Here is an 8,598-nt window from a genome sequence, read left to right as displayed (position 1 = left end):
AACGCCCCTTTTGGGATGTACCTTACCAGACACCTGCAGCAACTGGAAAGACCCCAAAAGTACCTCACCAAGAGGATCAAAGGGCTCAAACAGATGCCATATGCTGTCCGGTTAAAGAAACTCCAGCTCTACTCAGTGGCATACCGCCTGCTCAGAGGCGATCTGTGCTTGACGTATAAAGCCATGTCCAACCCGGAATTAATGGACATGCTGCACTTCAGAAAATCCAAATCCCATCGAGCTATGTGCTCGAGAGACTTGAACCTCAGCACTGAAATAAATAGGACATGCTGGAGGGACAGATTCATAACCCAGAGGCTCCCTTCACTCTGGAATAAAATCCCAGTCCAGGTTAGGCAGAGTCCCTCATTGACTCTCTAACCTCGAAAAAGGGCATAGCAAAATTAATTTAAAATGGGTGGCGAAAGCCAGACACACTCTGGCTAGGCTTATAAATGCCCTAGGGCAGATAGCCTAGTATGAACCTATGAACCTATATTATGTATCAACATGTGCCAGCAATCCCTGTATGTTTGTAGTGATGCTGAAATTCAGTTTACTGGTTTATAGTGATTACCATATTACTGTGTCTATCTTGTTTAAATTATTGTTCAGCTATCCTGTAAAACACAAGTTGTTCTCAAGATTTATGTGAGATCAAAGTATAGTGGGGATAGGGAATATGCCTTTCCCCACTGTTTTTCTATCTCAGAGTTGGTATACATTATTTTCAGTGGGTTTGGGAGTGCAGCCCTCCTGCAAAAACACTTACTTTAGAGTGCTTGTTGTGTGGTGGTTTGAGTATAACCAATTAGCTACCAATAAAAGTAAATATGCAGAACAGGGATAAAAGATGAGACGTATCCTACTTTATCTTGGCCAAACAGCCCATACCATACATTTATAACCTCAGCTTGAGTGAATTGACAATTAACTATGACTTGAAGCTTATTTAAATAATGCATGGAGTTAAATCTGATTAAGTTTTGTAAAGAACAATAGTACTCATCTATTTCATTTTTTTTTTTATTTTCCAATAAAGTATCAATTTCTGATTAATTTATAAGTGCATGATTACTTTGAAGTCTCAGCTGAGATTAGCTGTAGTTCATGGTTATTTTTCTTGTTTTTAAGGAGGTTTAGCAAGCAACTTTGATGTTCAAGAAATAATAGTTTTCTGTGTGCTTTAATGTTTTTCCTTAAGGGTGGGAGGCATCTTATCCCCTATGGCCAGAATGTTCATCCCACACTGACTTACAGTGCCAAATCCAAGATGACTTCTCACACATGCCACATGACTGAATAGAACAAACTACTTCTCAACTACAATAAAGCCAAAGCCATGATTTTCAATACCTGTCAAAAATTTTCAAAGTTACCCAGCATCCTAGACATTAAAGACCAAAACTTTCTTCAAAATTAAACCACCACAGCCTTGAAATATGTAGGTATTTGGTTGGACCAGACCCTAAACTTTCAGCTTCACATTAAGAATACCAGGACAAAAAATCAGATATCTTCTTTCTGGGCTCGTGAAATCTTCCACTTCCTCTCCTTTCTTACAAGATCTGCTGTAGGTAAGGGTGTCCTCCTTTCAATAGCTGTAGCATCTAATAAGAATACTGCATCCATTCAGTTAATCCCAAACAAAATGTTATTTCATCACCACTTCCCCAAAAGGAGAGTAAAACTGCCATACTATCGAGGAGGACAATTCTCTTCCCATTAAGTAAAATATCTGACCTCTTTTTTTTGGATCAGTCTTATTAAAACTTTAATATCTGGACACTTCACACCCATATCTGACAAAATCACCACTACACTTCCCTCTTACAACCACAGAAGGCATTCCAAATCAGGCCCTATACTACAGCTTTCACCCAAAACAAAATTGCAGAATACTAACTACAGTTTCTCTCTTCTAGCCCTAAGCTATAGCAATCACTTAGTCCAAATTAAAAAAAACTTACCACCTACATTAAATTCAGACCCCAATTCAAAGCCACATTAGCTAACCTAACCCACACACTACTCTTTCTTGCGTATTCTGCCTTTATTTGCTCATTTTTTTTCTTTATTTTTAAGGTTATTTCCTATCACTGGTTATAAACTGTCGATCTTAAGCAGTGTGGGTACTGTACATAGCCCTTATACTCTTTGTGATAGTTTCACAACATTGTTTGGATGTACTGTGTATAGTCCATATTTGGAAGCTGTATAAACCTCGGCTAGGCCTGAATTGATCCTTTGTGATCAGTGCTCTACCCAGGTGAAGTAGCATAAATATATACACATATATATATACATAGCTTTATCCATGTATACAAATGAAAACCCACACGTGTGTTTCTGTATGCATATATCAAACACAAAAACACTTCCACCACCCTTGAGTAAATATTAATTTCCAGGTTTATTTTGTTTTTGATGAAGACAGAAACAAGATAGGCAAGATCTGAACCAGTTTCAGCTACCAAAGCCTTCTTCAGTGGATCTGAAACAAACATTTATAAACCTTAAATATTTTGCAACATCTAATGCACCAAAAAATGTAAAATGCAAACCTTATTTCATAATATTATGAACATTGTATGTCCCTTCCAGGTTATAAAACATTCTAGCCAGTTGATTCAGTCTAATAATTATAGATTTAATTAAAATTTAGTAAAAATAACTGCATTCTTATAACATTTCTGGGCTGCAAAAGAGCTTCTGATTAACACTAGTTAAATAAATGCATAAACCACAAAATACATTCTGTATTTATATAGCTGGTGCTTAACTTCACCCAGCAGATTCAAAATTCACTAAAAATGTGTACTTTATTTTTGTTAAGCGACACTGTGAAATAATACCACCAGAAATTCAAATTTTGCATACGTATATACATGTATATTTTTATAAAATGCTACAAGTCCCTCTCAGTATGTAAGCACACAAATTTGTGTGTATATAGTAGCAACTTAGTAGAAAGTATGTACCTTTTATAAACAGTTATTACAATCTCAGAAGACATTCCTAACGTTATTTAATATTATGCATCACCTAATACACCAAACAAATTCAGAGCGCAAACCATATTGCATAATATTATCAACTTGTAATTTAATGAAGAGAAAATAATGGCAGAGTCCAAGTAAAATACCATACTGTGTTCTAAATTAATTAATTATTATTGTGTAGTTTATATGCTTTATCATTCTTATAACATTTCTGGGCTATGAAAACAGCTTCTGAAGTCGCTTGTTAAACTTGACTTTACATGTTGTGTTGTTGTGTCTTTCGGCTTTTCTTGGTTAGGGGTCGCCACAGTGGAACTCCAGTCCGCTAATGATTGGCAGTTGATTTTTACATGCCGAGTTGCCATACGATACATAATTTAGTGTGCCAAACACATTCTGAACACAAACCATATTACAAAATACTAAAAACATATAATTTAGTAAAGAGAAACACTTTCTTGTAAAATTGCTGGGTCATAAAATCAGCTCCCAATGTCACTCTTTAAACTAATACATAAACCATATAATACATGATATATTTATTTAGCTAGTATTTAACAGCGTAACATCACCTATCAGGATTAAAGACAAGTAAAACAAAATACATTTTATCTGTTAGTTAAGCGACACTTTCAAACAAAATCACCAGAAATTCGACTTTTTGCATACGTGTGTGTGTGTGTGTGTGTGTGTGTGTGTGTGTGTGTGTGTGTGTGTGTGTGTGTATGTATGTGTATATATATATATATATATATATATATATATATATATATATATATATATATATACACTGCCACAAGTCCTTCACAATATGTAAACACTCAAATTGGTATCAGTTGGAGAAAGTGGAAGTGAAAGTGATGACTACAGATCAGGAAATGGATTAAGGAAGTGTTGATCACACCTGGACTGTAGTGTCTGGAACAAAATAAGACAGCAGCTTAGGAAAAGGAAAGTACTGTTTTTGTAAAACAGTTGTTGGCTGGGCAAAGACTCCCAATGCTCCTTCATTGAAAATAAAATAAAATTGGAAAGTAAATATTTACTCAAGGGTGCTAGAAGTGTTTTTTTGTTTGCTGAGTGTTGTTTGGTCTGTGCACACAACCATCTTACTCCTTTTTTTGAGTTTTCCCTCTAACTTACCTCAATTTTTATCCCTCAAAACCAGAAGGAAGCTATTTTGATCTGCAAGTTATTTTAAACTACTCTATTCTTACTATTGATCTTTCTAACTTTAACTATCATTCTAACCCTCACCTCTTTAAAACTACCCCTCTACTGGTTTTCCCTTTCTTACCTTTCATCCTATTCAGTATTTACAAAAAAATCTTGTAAATTACTCTGTTTCTCTCTAATATTGTAATCCCACAATTTATAACTTCTCTCAGTATGTTATATTGTACTGTAAATTCATGTGAAATACTTATTTCTGTACATACATAATGTCTTGTGGAGCTTTTCTCCCTGGGCCTCCACTGAAAATGGGTTCCTGACCCAGTTGGACTTTTCCGGTCAACAAATGTCAATCAATCAATGAATTAATCAATCAGGCTGATAGTTCCTCCTCCTCCTCTGTCCTGGAATGCAACTATATGGTATGTCTCTCCAGTTTTTTTCTGCCACTAAAAATTTCTGGCATAAACGAAATGTCTCTTGGCTACCTTCATGATTTTTTTCAGTTTTATTCGATATCAGTATGTTATAAGTACTCAGAACTTCTGTTTCTTACAGGTTTATAGTCATAGATAAGTACTAAGCTAGTTGCCCTTTTGGGACATTTTAAGCCTAACCAGTTTCCCTTTGTGTGCTCAAAATACTCTATCCCATTTGGTTATAGATTGGTCTTAACCCATCCCATGATTGATAATTATATATTATCCCTAATGAGAATAACTGGAGATGTACTATAGATAATTTGAGGGAACACATGCATGGGATAAATTATTTAGGAGCTGCCTCTGTCCATTAGTAGTATAGGGGGGTCCTAGGGTAAATTTTCTGTTTCCTGTCCATAGATCTAAGTTGCACTTGAATATGGGCAGGGATGAACTTTGTTTTATGTGGATGGGGAGTCTGTTCCACTGCAGTGGTATCTTCTGCGAGATATAGCCAAACTGTTCTGTTGATGTTGCAGAAGAGGTTTATATCTTTTTCATTTAATGTCTGCACATATACCAATGTGCTGTTCCGCTTTTATTTTTACCTTTAAGAGGGCTTTTCAAAACCCATGTACCTATTTCTTTTAGCTTTAGTAGTCTCATGGTCTGTTTGACTTCACGGTGGTGGTGCTGCGGTAGCATTGTCACCTCATAGTAAGACGCTGTCCGGTTTGATTCTCAGCTAGTGCGTCTTCTGCGTGGAGACATGCGTGAATGGGCGTACCTTCGTTGAAGGTTGTGCGCCAGGGCTGGTAACTCGGCACGTAAAAATCAACTAGCAATCATTAGCGGACCAGAGTTCCGCTGTGGCGACCCCTAACTGGGATAAGCCGAAAGACACAACAAGTCTCATGGTCTGTTTGGCTTATTATGCCACAGAATGAAGGGCTAAAGCAATAGGATCAAGCATAACCATACACCAGTACTTTTTGTTGGAGTTAACTCAGTTTGGAAAAGGCACCAAAGGGATCTTTTTGGATTTCCTGTTTAAAGAGCTTCTCCTGTTTGAACCAGAAGTTGACAAATATGATGATGGTATGAAGGAGAAAGGACAAACCATTACTGCCGGGGTGGGAGTAAAATTGTATCATTCACCAATTTCTTTTTTAGGGTATCAAAAAATGCATGATATAATCCTTTAGGAAGTTTGCTAGCCTGGAAACTACCACATTGATAAACCCTTAAGAGTAGACCCAATAGTTAAGGATTTGGGGGCACATGTAGACAGTAATCTGGCCTTCAACTATAATGTGTCAATGGTAGTAAGGAAATCATGTTGTGTTGCACAACTTAAAAGCAAAAATTTGGCATCTAGTTTCAAGGAAGTCATAATTTCACTGTATTTGGCCCTCATCAGACCGATCATTGAGTACAACTCCCCCACTAGTGTGTACCTGACCAGGCACATGCAACAAATGGAATGTCCACAGATGTTCCTCTCAAAAAGAATAAGGGTGTAAACAACATGTTCTAAGCAGATCACCTTAAAGCCATATCTCTGTAATCTGTCTCCTACAGACTGTTGAGGGGCACTCTATGCCTGACATACAAGGCATCCTTGGATCCTGCTCTGATGGACCTTCTGCATGTCTGCAAAACAAATAGCATCATAATTGCCTGATGTAGGGTTTTAAACTTTGCTTGCAACATAATTGCTTGAATGACAAGTATGTGTCTCAGAGACTACCACTTCTCTGGAACAGGTTTCCCATCTGTGTGAAAAAGAGTTCTTCCTTAACTCAATTCAAGTGTAACTTGGAGCAGCAGATGGGGAATTGGAAATTCACTCCTGGTGTGATACCTATATCTGTTATGGACAGTGAGAATCTGTAAATGCTTGACTACCCAAGTTCTCAACAAACATGGAAGGACCCACTGTTATCCATTGTGCTGAGAAGCTATGAGGGTATGGTAGCAGAATATGTAGTCATGGAAGTTCCTTGTGGTGACTCGTATCCTGAGGAAGCAAACATGAGTGATCCCTCAGTTTATGTCTTGCTGAATGGATATTCTGCAGAGGGGACATACCTGGTATGCAGCATATTTATATTCCCAACCAACGCCATATTCTCCATCTGCTTCTATGTGCTCCCTCTTCTCAGTGATCAGGAATGCCTAACCCACCCATAGCTAGGCAGTCTTCTCTTTTCTACTCATTTCCTCTGACAGTGATGTGCATTCAGAAGGTTCAGTTCCACAAGATTAAGGTGATTCTGGTAGCAGTTTTTTGGCCCAGGTAAACATGGTTCCCACTTCCTTAATAGCTACCCCTTCAACTTAAGCTGCCATTGGAGAAGCTTTATTTTCTTTCATCTGTGCCAGCAGATGCTACTAAATTAAATTTTGTGTCCCATAAGACCTTATTTTTGGTGAATATTACTTCTGTTAAAAGGATTTCAAAGTTCCTGGTACTTTCTCTTCATCTCCCTTTCCCTCTCCCCCAACAGCACAAACCCTTCTTCCTTACCTATGTTTTTTTTTCAGAGCTCAATTTTAATTGGTTTGTTAATTTGACTGTTTTATTTTCAGTTTATATAAATTAAGGAAATATCTTCTTCATTGCATACATGCCTAGAGGCAACATGGGTACTACATGAGTAGCACTGAATCTCTGCAAAAACATGACCAGGTTTTTGCATTCTTTGTTAATACACATTTGAATGAAAAGGACATGGAAAAAGCTTCTCTGTGTGGCTGGCTAATTAATTTCCTTTTGTTATGACAAGTTTGGGTAATCATAACTTTCTTTGCTGAAGATGCATTTCACTAGTTACTTCTACAGTTTGCTTGTGTATTGCACAATCTTAGGTGACATATGTGCAGCTGAAAGTTGGCAGACTTTGAATATCTTTGCAAAGTACTATATGTTGGATTTAACATTTGAGGTCCAGGTCTTTTTGTTAGCCATGGTCATCCAGGGAATGTTTCCACAGAGTGGTCATCCAAGAGCATTAGTTAAGGACTCTGACAAGTTATGAAAAATGGGCCTCTTCTTAATGGATACTAACTTTATGGATACTTGCCATAATGATTGATCTATCAGGAGTAGTCCATCTTTAGTGACAGAACCTCCTTTCAGCATCCTACCTGCAAATCTGTCTTTACAGGAGCATTTCCTTTTGCTTGTTTTGCTGTGTTCAGAACTGGAAGCAGGTGCCACACAGGTGCCCTGTAGGACAGGGAAGGAGAGACAGACAACAGATGCATTTTTATTTGCCAAGCAGTCCTAATGTTGGTGGTATATGTCTTATAAGTTAATGAAGATGGGCCTTCTTTTGACAAATTTGTTGTTATGATAAGCTTCCATAACTTTTATTTGATTTGCTGTTTGACTGTCTCATTTTTATTGTTTTCTACTTTCCTTTAATTCCTAGCATTTAGCCTGGTAAGGTCTACAGACTACGAATCTTTCATAAATAAAAAGCAGCCACAGATATACAGGCAGATTAGAGAGTACATTATATGTTATTTTGAAAATAGGGAGGGTGAGCATGAAAGAAACTTCAAGTACCCAAAATCTCTAAGAGGGCAATATATTTTAAACAAAATGAGGTGCATGAGGACAGAAAATGCAGTTTGAAGATGATTCATTGGAAATGTGAGAGATTATTTTGTTATAGAAAGGGCGGTATGATTGTAATAGTTTTCCTGAGGAGTCAGCAGTCAAAAGAGTGAGGAAATGAGTGTATGGTACATCCATGAGGCAGTTTTTGTGATGTGGAAAAGTAACCTTTTGATAAAATGTAATTTGCAGTTGGTTAGTCGCATGTGCATGCTAAACTACAATTTAAGGCCAAGAATTGCTTATAAGTACTTCAGCATAAATATCCCAATATACTGTGGTACCTGTGCAGTGTTCATGTCCTCCTCTAGGTACTCTGGTTTCCTCCCATATTCCAAAGATATGCAGTAGGTGGATTGGGCACTCTAAATTGACT

Source organism: Protopterus annectens, chromosome 6.part0, assembly GCF_019279795.1.
Source record: "Protopterus annectens isolate FY-2018-M chromosome 6.part0, PAN1.0, whole genome shotgun sequence".
In the NCBI taxonomy this organism is placed as follows: domain Eukaryota; kingdom Metazoa; phylum Chordata; order Ceratodontiformes; family Protopteridae; genus Protopterus; species Protopterus annectens.
Note: the sequence above shows the minus strand (reverse complement) of the source record.